A 26,591-nucleotide genomic window follows, 5' to 3' on the forward strand; every position below is an offset into this window, starting at 1 on the left:
TGATGTTTCAAGTTTCATCACGGCTGTCACGAGTGTTAAGTGTGATGTTATAGGTTTCATCTCGGCTGTCACGAGTGTAAAGTGTGATGTTATAGGTTTCATCACAGCTGTCACGAGTGTAAAGTGTGTTGTTTTATGTTTCATCAGGGCTGTCACGAGTGTAAAGTGTGATGTTATAGGTTTCATCACGGCTGTCACGAGTGTAAAGTGTGATGTTTTATTTTTCATCAGGGCTGTCGTGAGTGTAAAGTGTGATGTTATATGTTTCATCACGGCAGTCACGAGTGTAAAGTGTGATGTTATAGCTTTCATCACGGCTGTCACGAGTGTAAAGTGTGATGTTTCATGTTTCATCAGGGCTGTCACGAGTGTAAAGTGTGATGTTTCATGTTTCATCAGGGCTGTCATGAGTGTGAAGGTGTGATGTTTCATGTTTCATCAGGGCTGTCACGAGTGTAAAGTGTGATGTTTTATTTTTCATCACGGCAGTCACGAGTGTAAAGTGTGATGTTATAGCTTTCATCACGGCTGTCACGAGTGTAAAGTGTGATGTTTCATGTTTCATCAGGGCTGTCACGAGTGTAAAGTGTGATGTTTCATGTTTCATCAGGGCTGTCATGAGTGTAAAGTGTGATGTTTCATGTTTCATCAGGGCTGTCACGAGTGTAAAGTTTGATGTTTCAAGTTTCATCACGGCTGTCACGAGTGTTAAGTGTGATGTTATAGGTTCCATCTCGGCTGTCACGAGTGTAAAGTGTGATGTTATAGGTTTCATCACGGCTGTCACGAGTGTAAAGTGTGATGTTTTATTTTTCATCAGGGCTGTCACGAGTGTAAAGTGTGATGTTATATGTTTCATCACGGCAGTCACGAGTGTAAAGTGTGATGTTATAGCTTTCATCACGGCTGTCACGAGTGTAAAGTGTGATGTTTCATGTTTCATCACGGCTGTCACGAGTGTAAAGTGTGATGTTTCATGTTTCATCAGGGCTGTCACGAGTGTAAAGTGTGATGTTTCATGTTTCATCAGGGCTGTCATGAGTGTAAAGTGTGACGTTTCATGTTTTATCACGGCTGTCACGAGTGTTAAGTGTGATGTTTCATGTTTCATCACGGCTGTCACGAGTGTAAAGGTTGATGTTTCATCACGGCTGTCACGAGTGTTAAGTGTGATGTTATAGGTTTCATCACGGCTGTCATGAGTGTAAAGTGTGATGTTTTAATTTTTCATCATGGCTGTCATGAGTGTAAAGTTTGATGTTTCATGTTTCATCACGGCTGTCACGAGTGTTAAGTCTGATGTTTCATGTTTCATCACGGCTGTCACGAGTGTTAAGTGTGATGTTATAGGTTCCATCTCGACTGTCATGAGTGTAAAGTGTGATGTTATAGGTTTCATCACGGCAGTCACGAGTGTAAAGTGTGATGTTTCATGTTTCATCAGGGCTGTCATGAGTGTAAAGTGTGATGTTTCATGTTTCATCAGGGCTGTCACGAGTGTAAAGTGTGATGTTTCATGTTTCATCAGGGCTGTCATGAGTGTAAAGTGTGATGTTTCATGTTTCATCAGGGCTGTCACGAGTGTAAAGTGTGATGTTTCATGTTTCATCACGGCTGTCACGAGTGTAAAGTGTGATGTTTCATGTTTCATCACGGCTGTCACGAGTGTAAAGTGTAATGTTATAGGTTTCATCACGGCTGTCACGAGTGTAAAGTGTGATGTTTCATGTTTCATCATGGCTGTCAGGAGTGTAAAGTGTGATGTTATAGGTTTCATCACGGCTGTCACGAGTGTAAAGTGTGATGCTTCATGTTTCATCAGGGCTGTCACGAGTGTAAAGTGTGATGTTTCATGTTTCATCAGGGCTGTCACGAGTGTAAAGTGTGATGTTTCATGTTTCATCACGGCTGTCACAAGTGTAAAGTGTGATGTTTCATGTTTCATCACGGCTGTCACGAGTGTAAAGTGTGATGTTATAGGTTTCATCACGGCTGTCACGAGTGTAAAGTGTGATGTTTCATATTTCATCAGGGCTGTCATGAGTGTAAAGTGTGATGTTATAGGTTTCATCACGGCTGTCACGAGTGTAAAGTGTGTTATCATAATGATGCTCCTCCCACCAGCCAGAGGTTTTTAGGTTCAAACATTGTGTCAACAGTTATATACTGGCTTTGTGCCCATGAGCAAGGCATTTAACGAACCGTCTGAGCAGAACATTACACTATGATCAGGTAAAGGATGCAAACAATGGAGGTTCTCAGCCCTCCCCTTTAACTATTGCAGACGAACTCGAGCAAGGCCTTTCAGCACTATGAAGAAAAACATTGGTTGATATATATTGGAGTCTGGAGGTTCAAACTTTACCTTCAGTCACTAATTAATGGCCTTGTCCATTTTCAAGGACCGTCTCACTTCACTGTCTGAGTCAGCTCAATATTATATATATATATATATATATATATATATATATATATATATATATATATATATATATATATATATATATATATATATATATATATATTACACATAACATGCATTGGGTCATGTGATGCTGCTGTGGCGTGTCCGCAGAGTGAAACAGACTTTAAACTTGGATCACGAGGACTGTAAACCGGGAGGAGGGGGAACGACCACGTTTACCACGCCTGAGATACAGTTCTGGAGAAGTTAAACCGCCAAAATCAACGACACAAGGAACTGTCTAATATTATTAAACTGTTAGACACTTTTCCTCCAGCGTCAAGGCATCAAAATATTAACTCAAGCTTGAAACTATAGTCTTGAAATAAGTGTTCTATCAAACTAACGTGGCACTGTTTATCTCCAATAGGCCATAAGTCTTTATCTTGTTCACAATCAGAAAACCTTTATTCACAAAGTGTCCATAAAGTGTCATAATATAATTTATAACGTGAATAATAATAATAACTTTTATTTAGAAAAGAAAAGATGTAGTTTCATGAGCAGCTCGTCCTCGACACAAACCGCGCGCCCCGGAACCTTGAGTCACACAAACGTCCAATAAAACACACCTTTTCAGGAGCAGAAACTTTTTACGCATTCAACACGTATCGCCAGGAAGACGGAGGGGAGGGAGGGGAGGGCGGGAGGAGGTTACCATGGCGACGGGGAGCGTACAAACTGAATGTTAAACTGGATCCGAGCGAAAGTGAGTGAGCATCCACACTCACTCACACACACACACACACGCACACACGCGCGCACACACCGGCCAGAGGAGAGCGCGAGCGAGCCCCGTCACTCCGAAACGCGCTCGCGGTCAGCAACATGTAGCGCGGGGAAGTCCGATTACGCTGCGTAAAAACCCCGACTACTACACACAGCACACGCGCTCGCCCCGCATTTACCGGCCTTGTCATCTCTTCTCGTTTGGGACTTGGTTATGTTTTGGCCCGTCATCGTCCCGCGGACACAGTACCCAGCAGCAGCACGAGCAGGCGCGGAGGAGAGCAGCAGCAGCAGCGGCGGCGGCGGCGGCGGTGGAAGCGGCGGCGGCGGTCCGGCTTGTTACGCAGCAGGACGGGGATGGAAACGTGCACCGTGACGCATGGAGAGAAGCAGCAGCGCAAGTGCCTGGGTCGTGCCAACAGTGAGTACGGGGCAGGGGCAAAAAACACAGGCAAATAAATGCAGAATGTGCTTTTGGTTTCATGTTGCGCCGTCCGTCTTTTACGCGCGTTCAAGGTGAAATGCATTTGGACACGTCTCCCCCGGTTTCCCCCCCTCGCGCGACAGACTTTGACCCTCCTGTCATTGGTGTAACGGTGCATGGGTATTTGGCACGCGCACACCACACGGCGCTGCGTAAACGTGCCCAAGTTTCATGTGTGGGGAGCTGGATTGGTCATGTCTCCTGCTGCGTTTTTCCGGCGGGTTGTTGCGCCAAAGCGAGGCACCGCGCGCTCCCCCCTCCCGCGCCCCCGCCTCACCCTTGGCTCCGCGGTGCGTGTGCGTGTGTTTTCCTTTGCTCCCGGGGGGGGGGGGGGGGCAGTAGCGGGAGCGGGGCGAGGGTGGGCCGGGACGAAGGGGCGCGCGCGCGCGGGGGGCTTCACATGACGCTGCCGCCGTTGCGCGTGATTCAACAGTTTGCAGTCCCGTGCGCTGCGGCCCCGACGCGGAGAGAGGGGGGTGGGGGGGCATCGTGTGTCTGTGTTTTTCCCGGCGGGGTCTGCATGTGGTCAGGGTGACATCAGGGTGGGATAGTCACGGTTCACGGCCTGGTGTGTGCGCGGGGGCGAGTGTGGGACGCGGGACGCGGCTGGTTTCATGCGGTGGTTGGCGCGCGCGTGGCGGTGATGTCCCACTTGGAGCATGTGCAGAAATGAGCATGAGCACCAAATGTGTAACGTGATATCACCTCAGGACATCTGTGAGGCTGTTGGTGGGATAATGCCATTTCACTGAGAGTGTTTTTCCACCTGATTTGATTTTTGCACCGTTTGTCTTGTTATAAGATTCTGTGGCACATCACCCACTAAAACATGACACAAAATGATACAATTTAGAGAAAACAAAGGTGCAAATATGTCATTTTGCTGCTGGTTCTTTGTGTTTGGCTTATGATTGATTTGCTTTTTGTGCTGGTTGGTTCAGAAGTTGTTCAGGACACTACAAAATGCAACTCTTTTCATTAAATGCACGAGTGGATTAAATTTGATTTTTTTCCCCCGAGGCGGATCTGGTAATATATCAAAGCTTACACTGGTGGAAGATCAATGGCTTTTACTATAGGACAGGTTCACTTGGAACAGGGAATAAATGATCTCCTGTGGTTCCCAATCCAAGTGTTGAGTCACATCCGGGTGTTTCTTAAGGTATAAAGCAGTACTGTATGTATATCGCCCTTATATCATCGATACTATTATATGTTATTTTGTTAATGACATTCATGCCAAAATAATCCTACAGAAAAAAACACAATTGCAATTAAATAATTAAATAAATTAAATACATTAAATATATTAAATAAATTAAATAAATTAAATACATTAAATACATTAAATATATTAAATAAATTAAATACATTAAATACATTAAATACATTAAATACATTAAATGGATACAATTAAATTATGCACATTTTTATGCCTAATATCAATTCTGGAATAAGACACATTCATTATTTAGCTTTTATGCAGCTGTATTTATGGATAACTATGGAATATTTACACATTATTTGGTCAGTTTTCTACCCTTGTCTTCAAAACCAAAATTCCAACACATTTAAATGGACACAATATCATCAACAACACCACATTATTCTCTCGTTACTTATTCCAGCGCTTTTTTGCAACATATATTGACACATCTAGGTCCCACTCACGTTTCCTGTCTCTGGTGACTGTCAGCTTTCGCTTCAGGGCATTTCTAATGTAAGGTTGTGTATAGGAGACGCGCTGCCAATCAAATGTGTCTGAGGCTCACCTGTGATGTATGCAAATGAGGTGTGACATCACCACTGACACATATTGTGTTCTATCAGTGTCTTTGTGTGTTATAGCTCTCTGCTGCGCTGCCTTTCATTACAGTGGGAGGAATAGTCCACAAATGTACAGTATAACGGTACAGCAGGTGAACTTTGTGTTTTCAAACTTTTGTGCTGAATTTGCTCTACAGTAGACACTTTTCAGAACATTTTATTTCCTTGCTGTTTTTTGTTTTCTTTATTTATTTTTTGACATTTTGGGAACACTTGGAAGTTGCACTGTTTCTATTTATTATTATTCTATTATCATTATTTTTTTTTATTATTTTCAATTTAAAAAGCACACAAATAATAATAAATAAATACTAATAATAATGGCACATTAGATAAAACATAAAATAAAATTATGGCGCAAGTTCAACATTTTTTAACAAATTTGTCCTTTTCCAAGTCAAGTCTGAAAGTATTTTTGAATGTTTGCACAGTTTTCTGGTGAGGAGTCTGTTGCTTGTCTCCATGGCGATGCTTTGCCTTGAATGTTCCACAGTACAACATTAAACCTGACGTGGTTTTTGTTGCACAGGAAATACGCCTTGAAAAACATGCATTCTTGCTACGAACGGACTCGCCCCTGCACAGATCTGACCTGTGACCGATAAGGATATTGAAGCATTTGTTACCATGCAGTGAAATCCACAACAACAGAAAAGTTACACAGTGCACCTTTAAAATGAAACCCCACTGTTCGACAAAGGCTCATAAATTGCGTAATGATCTTTTTTGTTTTTCGTCCATCGAAAAGCGATGACTGGAGCGCGAATGTGCAGTTTTAGCTTCTGCCGAGCACAAGTTTATTTATGGGCCACAATTTGAATACATCATTTCAAAGGGGGTAAAAAAAAAACACAAAGACGGCTAAAACCGCTGAGAACGGTAAAACGGAAACAGCAAAGCGAAGCACAACGACAACGGCGATCTTTCAAGTGTCAATTTGATTCTTTTCCGAACGTTTTCCATCCGATTTACACCTTTATTTGATGCTATGGATCCAACAACGCAGAACGACCACGTGAAAAACTGTCTGTTAGCTTCCATCCCTCCATCCTTCCACCCTACCATCCTCCCATCCTTCCATCCTCCCATCCTCCCACCCTTCCATCCTCCCGCCCTTCCACCCTACCATCCTCCCATCCTTCCACCCTTCCAACCTTCCATCCTCCCATCCTCCCACACTTACATCGTTTCATCCTTCTATCCTTCCATCCTTCCACCCTCCCATCCTTCCACCCTTCCATGCTCCCACCCTCCCACCCTTCCATCCTCCCATCCTTCCGACCTTCCATCCTTCCACCCTTCCATCCTCCCATCCTCCCGCCCTTCCACCCTTCCACCCTTCCACCCTACCATCCTCCCATCCTTCAGACCTTCAACCCTTCCATCCTCCCATTCTCCCATCCTCCCATCCTTCAGACCTTCAACCCTTCCATCCTCCCATTCTCCCATCCTCCCATCCTTCCGACCTTCCACCCTTCCATCCTCCCGCCCTTCCACCCTTCCACCCTTCCACCCTCCCATCCTTCCATCCTCCCATCCTCCCATCCTCCCATCCTTCCATCCTCCCATCCTTCCATCCTCCCATCCTCCCATCCTCCCATCCTTCCATCCTCCCATCCTTCCATCCCGTGCCAACTCCAACAGCGATATTCCGCGGACATGTTGCCACTTTTTGTCGACTCATGCGCAGTGGTGACAGATTATCCTCCAATGCTTTCCCGCCGTTCGTTCCCTCCGTCTCGCGCGGGTCGGTTGCCAAGCGCGCTCCGCCCTGTTCCCTGGGTAACTAACGGGTGAAGAGTGTATCCGCTGCCTTAAGAACCTCGAGGAAAAAGAGTGTTACGGGGGATTTGCCGACACCTCTGGAGCGGGCGGGTCAGATGTGGCTGTGGATATGACAGGCTTTTGAATTATGACACGTTCACGGGTCGAGACGAGGACTGGAGGGGGCCAGGATTATAATGTGCACGGGGAAGCGGCAGGGGAGAGGGAGGCATTCACCCGCAGGCATTGATTTTAAGTCACTTTGAGAAGTTTTGATGACCTATTATATTCTCATGTCACCTTTTTATTCATTTAAAGGCACATCATGTATCTTTTTAGCAATTATTATTATTATTTTTTTTTTAAATAAATCATTTTTTAAAGGTTTTTTTAGCCATAAAATACGTTTATTTTTATTTTCTATTTATTATTATTATTATTATTATTTTTAATGGTTCTTAGCCTTAAAATACATTTAGTTTTTAATGTTTTTATGTTTTTGAGCCATACAATAAATGTGTATATTTATTTTTTTAAATGGCCATAAAATAATATATATATATATTTTCTGTGATGGTTTTATTGCACTAAACATATGCATAAGAAGCGTCCTTAGTGTGAGCGGGCTTGCATCTCCACAGACCCGACTTGTACTCGACCTGAAGGAGCCTCCTCCTGCTCGTTTCCATGGACACATTGATCATAATAATAACTATATCCGAGGAGAATGATCAGAAGTTTGGTTTTAACGCTCTGTCTGTTTCCACGGCATTTTTAAAGAAACCATTTGTACCACTTTTTTGAGAATTATGTCCAACGTTTTTTATAATTAAGATGAAATCGACGATACAATTAATCTGTTCTGATCCGCGCACGCAGGGAAATTAATGACATTTTAAATATTACGAGTCGTTCCCTTAATTTACCTTCCCTTTTCCATAATTGCGTTGTTGACCAGTGATGTCTTTAATAATAATATCATTGCATTACTTTCTTTTTTCCGATTTATTCTGTGCGTTTTTCATTCAGACTCCGTGGCGGTGACAATTTACACAAACTTCATCGATCCATCGGGGAATGACTTGAACGCAGTCGCTCGCATTTGCAAACTCATCAAAAATAGTAGTAATTAAAGGAGCAATAATGGCTAAATGTTTCAAATAAGTCATTAAATCAATCCTACATGAGATCATACATGACGTGAGTGAGCTGTCGTTTGTTTGGAGCGCTCTCTGTTGTAGCCACAGCTGCCCCGGGGTCGACTGATGTCTCTAAACTCCAGATGTGGCGTAGAGTTCAAACATCTGCTCCTCTGCGTCGGGCGTCGCTCGGATCACGTGTAGCTTCCTGCTTTAGGACCAATCACGCGTGTCTTTGTCCGGCCAGTGGCACTGGTAAAACGACAGGTACGATCGAACTTATCTGTGGTTTGAACCTTTTTGCAGATGGAATGTTTTACCTCTCTCTGCCAGCTTAGAGTTTCAAAACGAGCTCTATACTCTAAACTCTACTCTAACTCTACTCTAACTCTACTCTAAACTCTACTCTAAACTCTACTCTAACTCTACTCTAACTCTACTCTAACTCTACTCTAACTCTACTCTAACTCTACTCTAAACTCTACTCTAAACTCTACTCTAACTCTACTCTAAACTCTACTCTAAACTCTACTCTAACTCTACTCTAACTCTACTCTAACTCTACTCTAACTCTACTCTAACTCTACTCTAACTCTACTCCAAACTCTACTCTAAACTCTACTCTAACTCTACTCTAAACTCTACTCTAACTCTACTCTAACTCTACTCTAAACTCTACTCTAAACTCTACTCTAAACTCTACTCTAACTCTACTCTAAACTCTACTCTAACTCTACTCTAAACTCTACTCTAAACTCTACTCTAACTCTACTCTAAACTCTACTCTAAACTCTACTCTAAACTCTACTCTAAACTCTACTCTAAACTCTACTCTAACTCTACTCTAACTCTACTCTAAACTCTACTCTAAACTCTACTCTAAACTCTACTCTAACTCTACTCTAAACTCTACTCTAACTCTACTCTAAACTCTACTCTAACTCTACTCTAAACTCTACTCTAACTCTACTCTAAACTCTACTCTAAACTCTACTCTAACTCTACTCTAAACTCTACTCTAACTCTACTCTAAACTCTACTCTAACTCTACTCTAAACTCTACTCTAAACTCTACTCTAACTCTACTCTAAACTCTACTCTAAACTCTACTCTAAACTCTACTCTAAACTCTACTCTAAACTCTACTCTAAACTCTACTCCAAACTCTACTCTAACTCTACTCTAACTCTACTCTAACTCTACTCTAACTCTACTCTAAACTCTACTCCAAACTCTACTCTAAACTCTACTCTAACTCTACTCTACTCTAAACTCTACTCTAAACTCTACTCTAAACTCTACTCTAACTCTACTCTAAACTCTACTCTAAACTCTACTCTAACTCTACTCTAAACTCTACTCTAAACTCTACTCTAAACTCTACTCTAAACTCTACTCTAAACTCTACTCTAAACTCTACTCTAACTCTACTCTAAACTCTACTCTAAACTCTACTCTAACTCTACTCTAAACTCTACTCTAAACTCTACTCTAACTCTACTCTAAACTCTACTCTAAACTCTACTCTAAACTCTACTCTAAACTCTACTCTAAACTCTACTCTAAACTCTACTCTAACTCTACTCTAAACTCTACTCTAAACTCTACTCTAAACTCTACTCTAAACTCTACTCTAACTCTACTCTAAACTCTACTCTAAACTCTACTCTAAGGCAGTTTAGACCCTGGACATTGCTTGATTATCCACGGAAAGTTAGTTTTTAATTGTCTGACCCCTCTGCACCTGCCTGACCCCTCTGCACCTGCCTGACCCCTCTGCACCTGTCGACTCTTAATCATGAGGTAGTAAAGTCTGTAAAAAGTTGGTAAAATCCTCTGTTTTGGAGCAGAAATGGCAGTGACTAAAAGTCAATAAATCAATAAAGAAAACATTTCATTTGTTTTTAATGAAGTCACATCAAACTGAAACCAACGTTTTGATTCATTGGAAATTGGGGGGAAATAATCGTGTGTCTTTCATTTGCACTTGTGGAGGATAAAGCTGAAGAGAGTGAAATAAGTCACACAAAACAAGACACAAAAACTGGGGCTTCACCAGGACCAAACAAGGACTAAACCAGGTCTAAACCAGGACTAAACCAGGACTAAACCAGGACTAAACCAGGACTAAACTGGGACTAAACCAGGTCTAAACCAGGACTAAACCAGGACTAAACCAGGACTAAACCAGGACTAAACTGGGACTAAACCAGGTCTAAACCAGGACTAAACCAGGACTAAACCAGGACTAAACCAGGACTAAACTGGGACTAAACCAGGTCTAAACCAGGACTAAACCAGGACTAAACCAGGACTAAACCAGGACTAAACTGGGACTAAACCAGGTCAAAACCAGGACTAAACCAGGACTAAACCAGGACTAAACCAGGACTAAACTGGGACTAAACCAGGTCAAAACCAGGACTAAACCAGAACTAAACCAGGACCAAACAAGGACCAAACCAGGACTAAACCAGGACTAAACCAGGACTAAACCAGGACTTAACCAGGACTAAACCAGGACTAAACCAGGACCAAACAAGGACTAAACCAGGACTAAACCAGGACCAAACAAGGACTAAACCAGGACTAAACCGGGACTAAACCGGGACTAAACCAGGTCTAAACCAGGACTAAACAAGGACTAAACCAAGTCTAAACCGGGACTAAACCGGGACTAAACCAGGTCTAAACCAGGACTAAACCAGGACTAAACCAGGACTAAACCAGGACTAAACTGGGACTAAACCAGGTCTAAACCAGGACTAAACCAGGACTAAACCAGGACTAAACTGGGACTAAACCAGGTCAAAACCAGGACTAAACCAGAACTAAACCAGGACCAAACAAGGACCAAACCAGGACTAAACCAGGACTAAACCAGGACCAAACAAGGACTAAACCAGGACTAAACCAGGACCAAACAAGGACTAAACCAGGACTAAACCGGGACTAAACCGGGACTAAACCAGGTCTAAACCAGGACTAAACAAGGACTAAACCAAGTCTAAACCGGGACTAAACCGGGACTAAACCCAGACTAAACCAGGACTAAACCAGGACTAAACCAGGACTAAACCAGGACTAAACCGGGTCTCAAACCAAACAAGGACAACGTGAACCAGAAGGACTCAATCTGAACTCGGCTTTGGTTTGAGATAATCTTTAGTTTGAAAATTTTGTTGAAAATTTAGTTTGAAATAATCTGATTTAAAGATGATTGTGTTGCAAAATATGGCACTTTCAGTCACTATGAAGGTCACTATGAAGGTCACTATAAAGGTCACTATGAAGGTCACGGTCACAGAGAAAACAGCAGAAGCTGGTCACTTTCTAGAGGTACGATGTGTCTATTAAGACCAACGATGGAAAAAGAATTAAGGATTTCACTGATGTTTGGCGTCAATTCTCCTGAATCATCTGTCTGCCCTGTGCTCCTCTCTCACTTCTGTTTCCCCCGTGTTCCTCTCTCACCTCTCTCTTTTCCATCTTTTTTCCTCTCTTTTACATCTCTTTTCCTCTCTTTTCCCTTCTTTTCCCCTCTTTTCCCTAGTTTTCTTATCTTTTCCCCTCTTTCCATCTCTTTTCCTCTCTTTTTCTTTCTTGTTCCCTCTTTTCCCTTATTTTCCCGTGTTTTCCTCTCTTGTCTTCTCTTTTCCTCTTTTCATCTCTTGTCCCTTGTTTTCTTCTCTTTTCCCCTCTCTCCGCCTCTCCTCTCCCTCTCTCTCCCTCTCTCTTCCCCCTCTCTCCTCTCCCTCTCTCTCCTCTCCCTCTCTTCCCCCTCTCTCCCCCTCTCCTCTCCCTCTCTCTCTCCCCTCTCTTCCCCCTCTCTCCTCTCCCTCTCTCTCCTCTCCCTCTCTTCCCCCTCTCTCCCCCTCTCCTCTCCCTCTCTCTCTCCCCTCTCTTCCCCCTCTCTCCTCTCCCTCTCTCTCCTCTCCCTCTCTTCCCCCTCTCTCCCCCTCTCCTCTCCCTCTCTCTCCCTCTCTCTTCCCCCTCTCTCCTCTCCCTCTCTCTCCTCTCCCTCTCTTCCCCCTCTCTCCCCCTCTCCTCTCCCTCTCTCTCTCCCCTCTCTTCCCCCTCTCTCCTCTCCCTCTCTCTCCTCTCCCTCTCTTCCCCCTCTCTCCCCCTCTCCTCTCCCTCTCTCTCTCCCCTCTCTTCCCCCTCTCTCCTCTCCCTCTCTCTCCTCTCCCTCACTTCCCCCTCTCTCGTCCATGTCCTCGTCACAGTCTCTTAATTGCGCGTCTAAGCCCTCTGATGATGTGTTTTCTCTGGTAATCCTCTAGAGCGCCTCGTCTTGTCTTTCATGCTCCGAATACGAGAACATGTAACGGCGGCGGCCATTTTGAAAGACGATACGGGCCGGACTTCAGAAGACGCCGTTTGAACATCCCGATCTTCTGTTTACACAAACACTCGAGGAGGACGTGCGCGTCGTGCTAGCATTAGCATACGCTTACTGTGATAAGACTTTTGAAGCGGTTGGACATGTTTCTTTTGTTCCTGACAATGAACCGGATTAAGAGGTTAAGGTTAGAGAGTCTTTTGGACAGCTGAAGTTAAACGTTTTAGGAATAAAAGTCCAGTTTGAGATGGTTGATTTGGCTGCCGGGCAACACACGGTCCAGAGGAAGATCAGACTCTAGTTCATGGAGATGTTTCAGTTTTAACCCTAGAACATTTCACCATGTGGCACCAAACATATACCGTATTTTCCGGACTATAAGTTGCAGCTTTTTTTCATAGTTTTTTTTCATAGTTTACTTATATACTTATACTTATACTCTGGAGCGACTTACATGTGATATTATTTGTCATTTTCACACTTGCAACCGCATTTCATACTCCAGTGCCACTTATATATGTCTTTTTTTCCTCTATTATGCATCTTATAGTACGGAAAATACGGTATTCCTAAAGCAAATCGCTGTTTTTCCACACAATTTCCTTTAAAAATGAAGGTTTTGTTGATTTGTTTTTGAAGAATTCTGCTAAAATACCACATCTGGTCTGAAATGACAAATATTAAGCATTATTTCTAATGTTCCTGGTCTTTAAACACGTTCTTGTGCCTTAACTTTGGCCTCTCACAGTTTGAAATGTGTTTCTCACGTCGGGAGTTGACTTTAGGTTCAAGAATCAGGTGCATTTCCATAAAGAATGTTCATGAAAGGTCTAAACCAGGACGTGCCAACGCTGGGCCCCCAAAGGTTCTCAAGGTTCTCATAAAAAAAGTTCCCCAAAGGTCCTCAAGGTTCTCATGAAAGAGTTCCCCAAAGGTTCTCCACAGGATATGTTGTTGTTTGTATAAATCCCAGACGACTTTTGCCGTCGTGTTGTAAAAAGTGTCGCTATAACATCTCCGTGGCGACGAGAAGGTGTGGGCAGGTCCAGCAGAAACGCCGCCGGCCGCACCTGTGAAGAATGTGGCCGCACGTGTCGCAGTGGAAACTCTCCTGGCAGAGTTCCCGTCCCACACGTCGCCGTATAGATATTGACCCAGATGCCCCGATAATGATGAACAAGCCCCATCCACCGGAGCGTTGTGTGGGGGGGGGGGGAGCTCGGCGTGGAGCCCGCTGTGGAGCTCGGATAAAAAGCCGCTGTTATGAGAGTTATTGATTTTTCAGTCTGTCAGTGGTGCAGAGAGACCCGGGCCCCCAAGTCATGCCCACGGGGCCCCTGGACACTGGGCACTCAATTTTACCACACACGCTGCGCTGACAGGTGGACGGGAATTATAAAAATATGTCACTATATTTCCACAGGCAACATGGAGGTCTGCTAATGGGCCAGGGGGGCCGGGGGGTACAGGGGGGGTCAGGGGGGTACAGGGGGGGTCAAGGGGGTCAGGGGGGGTCAGGGGGGTACAGGGGGGTCAGGGTGGACAAGGGGGGTCAGGGGGGGCCAGGGGGGGCCAGGGGGGGTCAGGGGACAGTCAGGGCCACGCTCCAAACAAATACGTGTTCACAGTGTAACAGAAATAACATATACATTTCCACAGTTTAACGGAATTAATGTATACATTTTCACAGTAACAAAATAAACATATACATTTCCACAGTGTAACAGAATAAACGTGTGATGAGTTTATTCAGAAGGAGCTGATTAGAATAAGATCAGGCTCGTGGTGTTGTCTGTGAATATGAGGAAAGTGTTGATGTGGAGTTAACGCTGAAAGAACCATCCAGGAGGCGGTGCCAGGCAGGAGGCGGTGCCAGGCAGGAGGCGGTGCCAGGCAGGAGGCGGTGCCAGGCAGGAGGCGGTGCCAGGCAGGAGGCGGTGCCAGATTAATTTAATTAAAATATCAAAAAAATGACTGTGAATGTGTCAACCTGTGATGTGGCACAGACGTGTAGAGTGTTGGATCAAACGTGCATCTTCTATTTTAAGTACATGTCTTTTATGGCTTATAGAAACCCGGGGTCGCCTCTCCACAGAGCCGACCTGTAACTTGCCCTGGTGTTTCATTGAGACCATCAGCTTCTACCTTCAGGGTGCAGCTTTAAGTGTTTCACCATAATCTTCATCAACAAATCATATTTTTTAAACCGAATCTCAAAAAATCTGACAGCACCTCCTTTTGTGTCGCTCCTCCTGTTGTCTCTCTCCTCCTCTTGTGTCTCTCCTCCTCTTGTCTCTCTTCTCCTCTCGTGTCTCTCCTCCTCTCGTCTCTCTCCTCCTCTCGTGTCTCTCCTCCTCTTGTCTCTCTTCTCCTCTCGTGTCTCTCCTCCTCTTGTCTCTCTCCTCCTCTCGTGTCTCTCCTCCTCTTGTGTCTCTCCTCCTCTTGTCTCTCTCCTCCTCTTGTCTCTCTCCTCCTCTCTTGTCTCTCCTCCTCTCATGTCTCTCCTCCTCTCGTGTCTCTCCTCCTCTCATGTCTCTTCTCCTCTCGTGTCTCTCCTCCTCTTGTCTCTCTCCTCCTCTCGTGTCTCTCCTCCTCTTGTGTCTCTCCTCCTCTTGTCTCTCTCCTCCTCTTGTCTCTCTCCTCCTCTCTTGTCTCTCCTCCTCTCATGTCTCTCCTCCTCTCGTGTCTCTCCTCCTCTCGTGTCTCTCCTCCTCTCATGTCTCTCCTCCTCTCGTGTCTCTCCTCCTCTCATGTCTCTCCTCCTCTCGTGTCTCTCCTCTGCCGTTCCTGATTTAGTTTGTGTCGTTTTTATCGCTCTCTGCATCACTTTGTCTGAATGGATTCCTGGGTAGAGACGATGAATGGGCTGTCACCACCTCCCCCCACCTCCCCTCTCTACCTCTCTCCTCTCCCCTCTCCCCTTTCTCCTCTCTCCCTCTCTCCTCTCTCCCTCTCTCCTCTCCCCTCTCTCCTCTCTCCCTCTCCTCTCTCTCCCTCTCTCCTCTCTCTCCCTATCTCCTCTCTCCCTCTCTCCTCTCTCTCCCTCTCTCTTCTCCCCTCTCTCCTCTCTCCTCTCTCCCTCTCTCCTCTCTCCCTCTCTCCTCTCTCTCCCTCTCTCTTCTCCCCTCTCTCCTCTCTCCTCTCTCCTCTCTCCCTCTCTCCTCTCTCTCCCTCTCTCTTCTCCCCTCTCTCCTCTCTCCTCTCTCCCTCTCTCCTCTCTCTCCCTCTCTCTTCTCCCCTCTCTCCACTCTCCCTCTCTCCTCTCTCCTCTCTCCTCTCCCCTCTCTCCCCTCTCTCCCTCTCTCCTCTCTCCTTCCTCCCTCCAAAGACGATGTGTAAATGTGGATCTACAGTTTGAAGTCACCTATAGGAGGAAACAGAGGATAGAATAGCAATTACCTTTCCAGGGATTCGGGCAGAAGAAGTAACAGTTGAAGTATTTTCAAGCGAGAAATACAATAGTTGCTTTGGGCGACACGTGATATAAGTAGATTTTTCATAAGGAGCTGAAAAAAAATGTGATAAATAAATGATTTTGAATATAGACTGGGCCATTGTTACATCATGACTTTTGGACCTGTCACATCTCAGCGGAGGCGTGGTCAGACCTGGCTGGTCGCTCGGACTGGCCACGCCCCTTGTCCTTGGAGAAGGCCGTCCCATGTGCCACGATTGGCTGATTTAAATGGTCTTGTTGATACACCGTTTGAACTTGTTGGTTTTGCTCCATGAGCTAAAGAAAACAAAACGATTAAAACACGGTCAAACTCTTGTGCGTCATGTTGTGTTGAAACAGTCGGTTGCCAGGTTGATTGTCGTATTTAATCCTAAATCTCTTGGCAAACCGACGTGTTGTAGGTGTGAGACCTTTTATAGAAAGATAAGTTTTGGTCCATTTGGCCCAAAGCGACCAACAGAAGTTCATCTTAAGTTTATTTACTGGCTGCTGTTCCAACCAAATATTTATGATTTATGAGGCTTAAGTGAGCTCAGACCCAATCATCGCGAGTTCTTTAGTTCAACTGTGGAATTAATTGTATATCTTTCAGGACCTGGGTCAGCTCCCAAAAAGCACCGACTCACATTTTGGATAAACCATGCGTAAATGTGATTGTTTGAGGGTGAATATATACATCCTCTCCACCTCCACCTCCTCCTCCTTCTTCACCTCCTCTCCATCTCCTCATCCTCTCCACCTCTTCATCCTCTCCACCTCCTTCTCCTCCGTTTGCAAACAAATACCAAATTGCCACAGACCGAGTTCATATGTTTGGATGTGGCGCAGCGCTCTCTCTCACATTAGCATTCTGAACCCTCTCACGAGTCGATGCGGTCAATAGAAGGTTAGCTTTATATTTATTCCCATTTGCCGCCGCCTCATCATTAGCTGGAGCCCAGAGGAGGGACCGGCCCGGCGACGGGAGCCCCAGAGGAGGGACCGGCCCGGCGACGGGAGCCCCAGAGGAGGGACCGGCCCGGCGAGGGAGCCGAGCGGCGGCCTTAAGACGCAACCAGACTCACAGTTAATCAGTGTCGCGAGCGTGAACGCGAACGTGACGAACGCTCCGGAAAACACACATCGCCCAATGTCATTTATTTACCATTAATGACTCCACTCGGGACCACGTCTTAATCTAAAATTAATGTGTTTGTTTTTTACATCCCAGTGACTTTTCAGTATTCAGAACATGCCCGACTTTCTAATGCTGCTGTGCGTGATGGCTCACTGTTAGAGTGCACACGGCAATCTGGTGTTTGTCTGCAAAAGGAGGAGAAGGAGGAGAAAGAGGAGAAGGAGGAGGAGATGGAGAGGATGGGGAGGTGGAGAGGATGAGGAGGTGGAGAGGATGAGGATGAGGAGGTGGAGAGGATGAGGAGATGGAGAGGATGAGGAGGTGGATAGGATGAGGAGATGGAGAGGATGAGGAGGTGGAGAGGATGAGAAGGTGGAGAAGATGAGGAGGTGGAAAGGAGGAGGGGGTGGAGAGGATGAGGAGGTGGAGAGGATGAGGAGGTGGAGAGGAGGAGGAGGTGGAGAGGATGAGGAGATGGAGAGGATGAGGAGGTGGAGAGGATGAGGATGAGGAGGTGGAGAGGATGAGGAGGTGGAAAGGAGGAGGAGGTGGAGAGGATGAGGAGGTGGAGAGGAGGAGGTGATGGAGAGGATGAAGAGGTGGAGAGGATGAGGAGATGGAGAGGATGAAGAGGTGGAGAGGATGAGAATGTGGAGCGGATGAGGAGGTGGAGAGGATGAGGAGGTGGAGAGGATGAGGAGGTGGAGAGGCTGAGGAGGTGGAGAGGATGAGGAGATGGAGAGGATGAGGATGTGGAGCGGATGAGGAGGTGGAGAGGATGAGGAGGTGGAGAGGATGAGGAGGTGGAGAGGATGAGGAGGTGGAGAGGATGAGGATGAGGAGGTGGAGAGGATGAGGAGATGGAGAGGATGAGGAGGTGGAGAGGATGAGGATGAAGAGGTGGAGAGGATGAGGAGGTGGAAAGGAGGAGGAGGTGGAGAGGATGAGGAGGTGGAGAGGAGGAGGTGATGGAGAGGATGAAGAGGTGGAGAGGATGAGGAGATGGAGAGGATGAAGAGGTGGAGAGGATGAGAATCTGGAGCGGATGAGGAGGTGGAGAGGATGAGGAGGTGGAGAGGATGAGGAGGTGGAGAGGATGAGGAGGTGGAGAGGATGAGGAGGTGGAGAGGATGAGGAGGTGGAGAGGCTGAGGAGGTGGAGAGGATGAGGAGATGGAGAGGATGAGGATGTGGAGCGGATGAGGAGGTGGAGAGGATGAGGATGAGGAGGTGGAGAGGATGAGGAGATGGAGAGGATGAGGAGGTGGATAGGATGAGGAGATGGAGAGGATGAGGAGGTGGAGAGGATGAGAAGGTGGAGAAGATGAGGAGGTGGAAAGGAGGAGGGGGTGGAGAGGATGAGGAGGTGGAGAGGATGAGGAGGTGGAGAGGAGGAGGAGGTGGAGAGGATGAGGAGATGGAGAGGATGAGGAGGTGGAGAGGATGAGGATGAGGAGGTGGAGAGGATGAGGAGATGGAGAGGATGAGGAGGTGGAGAGGATGAGGATGAAGAGGTGGAGAGGATGAGGAGGTGGAAAGGAGGAGGAGGTGGAGAGGATGAGGAGGTGGAGAGGAGGAGGTGATGGAGAGGATGAAGAGGTGGAGAGGATGAGGAGATGGAGAGGATGAAGAGGTGGAGAGGATGAGAATGTGGAGCGGATGAGGAGGTGGAGAGGATGAGGAGGTGGAGAGGATGAGGAGGTGGAGAGGCTGAGGAGGTGGAGAGGATGAGGAGATGGAGAGGATGAGGATGTGGAGCGGATGAGGAGGTGGAGAGGATGAGGAGGTGGAGAGGATGAGGAGGTGGAGAGGATGAGGAGGTGGAGAGGATGAGGATGAGGAGGTGGAGAGGATGAGGAGATGGAGAGGATGAGGAGGTGGAGAGGATGAGGATGAAGAGGTGGAGAGGATGAGGAGGTGGAAAGGAGGAGGAGGTGGAGAGGATGAGGAGGTGGAGAGGAGGAGGTGATGGAGAGGATGAAGAGGTGGAGAGGATGAGGAGATGGAGAGGATGAAGAGGTGGAGAGGATGAGAATCTGGAGCGGATGAGGAGGTGGAGAGGATGAGGAGGTGGAGAGGATGAGGAGGTGGAGAGGATGAGGAGGTGGAGAGGATGAGGAGGTGGAGAGGATGAGGAGGTGGAGAGGATGAGGAGGTGGAGAGGATGAGGATGAGGAGGTGGAGAGGATGAGGAGGTGGAGAGGATGAGGAGGTGGAGAGGATGAGGATGAGGAGGTGGAGAGGATGAGGAGATGGAGAGGATGAGGAGGTGGAGAGGATGAGGATGAAGAGGTGGAGAGGATGAGGAGGTGGAAAGGAGGAGGAGGTGGAGAGGATGAGGAGGTGGAGAGGAGGAGGTGATGGAGAGGATGAAGAGGTGGAGAGGATGAGGAGATGGAGAGGATGAAGAGGTGGAGAGGATGAGAATGTGGAGCGGATGAGGAGGTGGAGAGGATGAGGAGGTGGAGAGGAGGAGGAGATGGAGAGGATGAGGAGGTGGAGAGGATGAGGAGGTGGAGAGGATGAGGAGGTGGAGAGGATGAGGAGGTGGAGAGGATGAGGAGATGGAGAGGATGAGGAGGTGGAGAGGATGAGAAGGTGGAGAAGATGAGGAGGTGGAAAGGAGGAGGGGGTGGAGAGGATGAGGAGGTGGAGAGGATGAGGAGGTGGAGAGGAGGAGGAGGTGGAGAGGATGAGGAGATGGAGAGGATGAGGAGGTGGAGAGGATGAGGATGAGGAGGTGGAGAGGATGAGGAGATGGAGAGGATGAGGAGGTGGAGAGGATGAGGATGAAGAGGTGGAGAGGATGAGGAGGTGGAAAGGAGGAGGAGGTGGAGAGGATGAGGAGGTGGAGAGGAGGAGGTGATGGAGAGGATGAAGAGGTGGAGAGGATGAGGAGATGGAGAGGATGAAGAGGTGGAGAGGATGAGAATGTGGAGCGGATGAGGAGGTGGAGAGGATGAGGAGGTGGAGAGGATGAGGAGGTGGAGAGGCTGAGGAGGTGGAGAGGATGAGGAGATGGAGAGGATGAGGATGTGGAGCGGATGAGGAGGTGGAGAGGATGAGGAGGTGGAGAGGATGAGGAGGTGGAGAGGATGAGGAGGTGGAGAGGATGAGGATGAGGAGGTGGAGAGGATGAGGAGATGGAGAGGATGAGGAGGTGGAGAGGATGAGGATGAAGAGGTGGAGAGGATGAGGAGGTGGAAAGGAGGAGGAGGTGGAGAGGATGAGGAGGTGGAGAGGAGGAGGTGATGGAGAGGATGAAGAGGTGGAGAGGATGAGGAGATGGAGAGGATGAAGAGGTGGAGAGGATGAGAATCTGGAGCGGATGAGGAGGTGGAGAGGATGAGGAGGTGGAGAGGATGAGGAGGTGGAGAGGATGAGGAGGTGGAGAGGATGAGGAGGTGGAGAGGATGAGGAGGTGGAGAGGATGAGGATGAGGAGGTGGAGAGGATGAGGAGGTGGAGAGGATGAGGAGGTGGAGAGGATGAGGATGAGGAGGTGGAGAGGATGAGGAGATGGAGAGGATGAGGAGGTGGAGAGGATGAGGATGAAGAGGTGGAGAGGATGAGGAGGTGGAAAGGAGGAGGAGGTGGAGAGGATGAGGAGGTGGAGAGGAGGAGGTGATGGAGAGGATGAAGAGGTGGAGAGGATGAGGAGATGGAGAGGATGAAGAGGTGGAGAGGATGAGAATGTGGAGCGGATGAGGAGGTGGAGAGGATGAGGAGGTGGAGAGGAGGAGGAGATGGAGAGGATGAGGAGGTGGAGAGGATGAGGAGGTGGAGAGGATGAGGAGGTGGAGAGGATGAGGAGGTGGAGAGGATGAGGAGATGGAGAGGATGAGGAGGTGGAGAGGATGAGGAGATGGAGAGGATGAGGATGAGGAGGTGGAGAGGAGGAGGAGGTGGAGAGGATGAGGAGATGGAGAGGATGAGGATGAGGAGGTGGAGAGGAGGAGGAGGTGGAGAGGATGAGATGGTGCAGAGGAGGAGGAGGTGGAGAGGAGGAGGTGTTAACACCAACTGTGAGTTAACACTGTGAAGCACTCGTCTAATTAGTGCCCTGGACCGCCGCAGTGTCCCGAAGTCCATGTTACATAGTTTTTTTATGACTTTGGGGCTCTTTCAGGACCTGGGTCAGCTCCCAAAAAGAACCCGAGTTCACCCTCAAACAATCCTCTTGACGCATATTATGCGTCAAGAGGATTGTTTGAGGGTACAAATACACGAATACACGTATATATATATATTTATATATATATATATATATATATATATATATATATATATATATATATATATATATATATATTTGTCAGCCTAATATAGTCAGTATTTCCATTGTCACTACATGATTTTTTTTCCTTCTCTTTTTTAATTATATTAGTACATGGATCAACAAAAGCAAAACAACACCACCACCACCACCACCACAACAACAACAACAACAACAACAACAACAACAACAGAAAAGGAATAAAAAATAAAGGAATAATTATTAGAAAAAGAATAGAAAATACCCACACATAACGAGCTGGACCAGGTTGAACATAAGGCACGTAAAGGAGTAAAAGTAGAAAATATACCTTTACATTAACATACATTTTCATCACAATCGAAAAGGAGCAGAAGTCTTATAGATATTATTAAAATGTCACAAAAAAACAAGAAACACAAGCTGGTTCTCAACACATTTGGTTTACAATCGCTGGGTCTTTTTTTTTTAATCTTCTTTCCTTTTCATTATTTAATTCATATGGGATTTGATTTGTTATTGCTTTAAATTGTTAAAGATCTAGACATTAGTTGATGTTTTTGCATTATAGTCCAGACCCATGTTCTTGTAACATTGGGCATTATGTTGACGTACTTCGCAGAAAAACTACAAAACAATCAATGATAAGAAACGAGATTGGCTAATTTTTGCTTATCATTTATGACTATTTATTTGCGATCTGGTCTGTTTTCTGTGACGCAGTTTGAAGTCCTGTTGTTGTTTGTTGCCGGCGTAAACGGGGCCCGAGCGGCACCAGTCGAGAGTCGCCGGTCCGTCCCACTATAGAACCCGTGCTTGCTTTAGGTGCAGCATCGGGCCGTGGACGGGGACGGGGATATTTCTCGGTTAAAGAGGAACGGCAGACGCTAATGATCCCGTCGGAACATCGGCTCTCCTGGGGCTCGTTTTGAGGTGGAAGTGAAAAAGAATTAGAAGACGGGAAGCGGCTGACGGGAGGAATATTTTAGGACGGAACCAGGACCAGGACGGCTCATTACAGAGGAAGGAAAGTCGATACTATGCACGTAATTACACGGAAATGTGATTTAAGATGGATATTTCTGGCATTCGCAGTGTGGGATTAAAGTGCCCATGACAGGTTTTAACGATGTTCTAATTATGACTTTGTTTAGTGTATTTGCACCTGTTGTACATGTACATTATAGTTTTACACCAATCGAGCAGGTATTTGTGGAGAAAAGGTGGGAAAATCCATAGAAAATGACAGGAAGGGACACTCACTCCAGTAAAAGTTTATGCAGAATTTACATTAAAACAAACAACTTTTTGGACTCTCAAAACATTAATTCAACAAAATAAAGTCACTCTCGTTTATCTGTATTTGTCAAATCTAACATTTGAAGAGTTTTTGCTCATTTCTTGGTGTGTTGTCATCAATTACAAACAGGAAGTAGAAATATAAACCTAAAAAAACCTGTGCAATTCTGGGATAAATTGTTTTAATTATTAGCACAATTCTAAATATATTTATCTTCACTGCATTTTAGTTCAGCGAGTCGTCCAACCAGTAGGGGGCGCTTTAATCTTTGTTTAGCTGTAGAATTTCACCAATCTCACAAAATCAGACACACAAAAAAAATTAAAATAATAAAAAATAAAAACGTACACCTGCAGTTATAATCCTACTCTAAAGCTCAGTAAGACACACAAACGCTGATGCTTTTTTTAAAATAAGGATTTAATTTCACTCAGTTTGGCATTAAACTCATTAATTACTCAGTACAATATGTAAAATACAGTGTTTTTGACAATGTTCTTGACTTCTCTTCTCTATATGTTTTGCAAAGAACTGTCTGAACATTTTCATTTTGGTTTGGATGATTCGGAAGTACAAGCACCATCGCTGTTTGTGCTACTGCGTCGTACTGACTTTGTGTATTTTTGCCATTCCATTCAGCACAAATATTGAACCGGTCGCCCCGTGTTGTGTCTGCAGTCGCTCTGAAACACTGACAAACCCATCAAAGCGGCGGAACACTAAAGCCGCCATGATTCCGGGATTATTTATTGATTCTCTCCTCAGATTTAAGAGATCAGCACAGACTTCTGAGTGCACCCACCCGCCTGTCAATCAAACCTCTGCGTACCGCGTATATCCGGGGTCCCAGATATGTCCGGGGTCCCAGATATATCCAGGGTCCCGTGTGTGACCACCAAACGCCTCTGGGGACTTGGTCTGTCAGTCGTTTCCCACGTGAAATCCAGACTCTCTTCAGTTTCCCCGTGTCAAGGTGAAGAGTGGCTAAAGCGGGCGGGATTATCCGGAAGTGAGTCTGAGCCGAGCAACACGGAGCAACACGGGGCCCCGAGGACCAAGGGCCAATACGTCTATAATCCCAGGAGGAAAGAGAGGGGCGAGGGGGAGAGGAGGGGGAGAGGAGGGGGAGAAGAGGGAGCGAAGAGGGGGAGAAGAAGGGGAATGAAGGGGAAAAGAAGGGGAGAAGAGGGGGAGAAGAAGGGAAAAGAGGGAGAGAAGAATGGGAGAAGAGGGGGAAAAGAGGGGGAGAAGAAGGATGAGAAGAGGGGGAGAAAAAGGGGGTAAGAAGGGGAAAAGAAGGGGAAAAGAGGGAGAGAAGAAGGGGTTAAGAAGGGGATAAGAAGGGGGAAAAAGGAGAAAAGAGGGGGAGAAGAGGGGGAAAGAAGGGGAGAGGAGGGGTAGAAATGAGTTTGAGCCGAGCAACACGGAGCCCCAAGGACCAGGGACCGTCACACTATATCTATAATGCCAGGAGGAAAGAGGCGGGTGAGGGGAAGGGGGTGAGAAGAGGGTGAGAAGAGGGGAGAAGGGAGTGATGGATGAAGAGTGAGTGGGGAAAGGGGGAGAGAGAAATAGAGAGAGGAAGTGGACGAGTGTGAGACAAACAAAGATGGTGGAGAGAGAGAATGGGAGGAACAGGTGAGGATGTTGGAGTGACAGCATGAGAGAGAAGGCGAGAGGAAGATAATGATGAGGAGAGAAGCAGAGGGCGAGAGAGAGAGTCAGGTGTAGAGTGGGAGGAAGAGAGAGAACGGCTGTGGCAGAGAAGAGAATGAGAGAGAAAGAGAGAGAACGACAGACGAGACGGAGAGGAAGAAGAAGAAGAAGAAGAAGAAGAAGAAGAAGAAGAAGAAGAGATGAAGCAATTGAGTGAGCGAGAGAGAGAGAGAGAGAACGACAGTGACTAATTACAGCCCTGTCCACTGTCCACAGCCCTGTCCACAGCCCTGTCCACTGTCCACAGCCCTGTCCACTGTCCACTGTCTTCCACATGTAAGAACACCTGTTTGTGCAGAAGACTAAGCAGGTTGTGCTAAAACACTGATGACACTCATGATCTTCAGCTCACTCTCTCCACATCTTCACCTTTCTGTTGCCACATTTAAATCTCGCAACCGAAATTAAATCATTGGTCACCACAAGACACCACGGAGAGATTAATCGACCAATCGACTAAAGGTCTACAGCCTCTGTCAACTGGACGAACGTTTTAAGCGCGAGGATTTCATCGTGATCTGGATTTTGATCACTCTGCAGCCCAAACAAATCCCACCTTCCCACGACACAGAAAAGAAACAAAAACAGTGACGTGAACGCGGAAGGAGGTCACGACGCGTTCACGGAGGTCACGGCGAGGTCACGGTGCGTTTGTGGCGGTCACGGCGAGTTTGCGGAGGTCACGGCGCGTTCGCGGAGGTCACGGTGTGTTCGGGGAGGTCACGTCACGTTCGCGGAGGTCACGGCGCGTTCGCGGAGGTCACGGCGCGTTCGCGGAGGTCACGGCGCGTTCGCGGAGGTCACGGCGCGTTCGCGGAGGTCACGGCGCGTTCGCGGAGGTCACGGCGCGTTCGCGGAGGTCACGGCGCGTTCGCGGAGGTCACGGCGCGTTCGCGGAGGTCACGGCGCGTTCGCGGAGGTCACGCCGTGTTCGGGGAGGTCTGAACCACGCGGTTTCACCAGCTTTCACACGGAACAAAGCCTTTTGCAGACGAAATAATAATTTGCAAAAGAATTCAGCCGCCCGAAGAATAGCTCTGATTTTTCATTGATTTGCTACGTTTTTCAAATTATAATTCCCCGATTCTTTTGTGATGAGTCTCTCAGCCCCGCGCCAGGTCTCGACGCAAAAAGCACGCAGAGTCTTTTCGAGGTGAATTCGAGAAACTGAATTATTTCACGGACGAAAAGCTTGTCAAAGTTAAACTATTGTGCTTGTTGTCTCCCTAATGCCCCCCCCCCCCACCCCACGGATCCATTTTCAAGTCAAAGCAGCAATTTGGCCCCGGGCACACTAAACACCCCTGTCATTTCTGTCAGCGCCCCCCCCCCCCCCCCCCCCCCCCCCCCCCAAACAATTTTGAGCCCGTTACATCACAATCAATCCCCGTGTTTTTCATCCTTTTTCGAAATAACAATAAGACATTCTGCCACTGATTCACTGCGTCTAAATTACAGCTCTTCCCCAATTGTCTGGCTTTTCTACTCGGAAAAATTACTGTTTTGATGAGAGGAAGATTGACGACCCGGTGGCCATTTTTGGGGGATAATTAACGGCAGGTCGATGCGCTCTCTCGGTGCTGAACGCCGTCGATCGCGGGGTTAATACAGGAGCGTATTGTGCACATAAGTGTATATTAAGGCTGCGCCACTGTCACGGCGCTCAAAGGAGTCGGGTTATTTTGAGTTTATGGATGCTATTCGCGGCGTTTGCATTCAGAGGAGGGATATTTTGGTGGAGGAGGCGACGAGCTGTCACCTCGAGAGCTCAAAGTCGGTTACGTAATGTTATGTAGGAAGTGAGTGTCGGAATAACGTGGCCTCGCAAAATGGGATGAAGGAGAGACATTAGTGAGATGACTAAACGGTCCAGAAGTCTTGAAGTTTCATCACCGTCAAACGTGTTATTGTCACTGCCAAAGAACAAATATCACAAACTAAGAAAGAAGTATAACATGTTATTTGTCCTGTCAATCCCAATTTAACAAAATAATCTGAG

The 26,591-nt window shown here is 46.8% G+C and overlaps 1 protein-coding gene across 1 annotated transcript in view; it reads left to right on the forward strand.

The window, feature by feature from the left end:
- The first annotated feature begins 3,374 nt into the window (after positions 1-3,374).
- Positions 3,375-26,591, forward strand: part of grin2da (glutamate receptor, ionotropic, N-methyl D-aspartate 2D, a) — a 389,894-nt gene continuing 366,677 nt past the window's right edge. Inside the window, exon 1 of the mRNA XM_072448252.1 lies at positions 3,375-3,614. The gene's annotated coding sequence lies outside the window, so the exon portion shown is untranslated. The remainder of the gene's footprint in view (positions 3,615-26,591) is intronic.

The sequence above is a fragment of the Eucyclogobius newberryi genome, unplaced genomic scaffold (assembly GCF_026437365.1).
Source record: "Eucyclogobius newberryi isolate DKJ021-1_F unplaced genomic scaffold, fEucNew1.0.hap1 SCAF_16, whole genome shotgun sequence".
Lineage (NCBI taxonomy): Eukaryota > Metazoa > Chordata > Actinopteri > Gobiiformes > Gobiidae > Eucyclogobius > Eucyclogobius newberryi.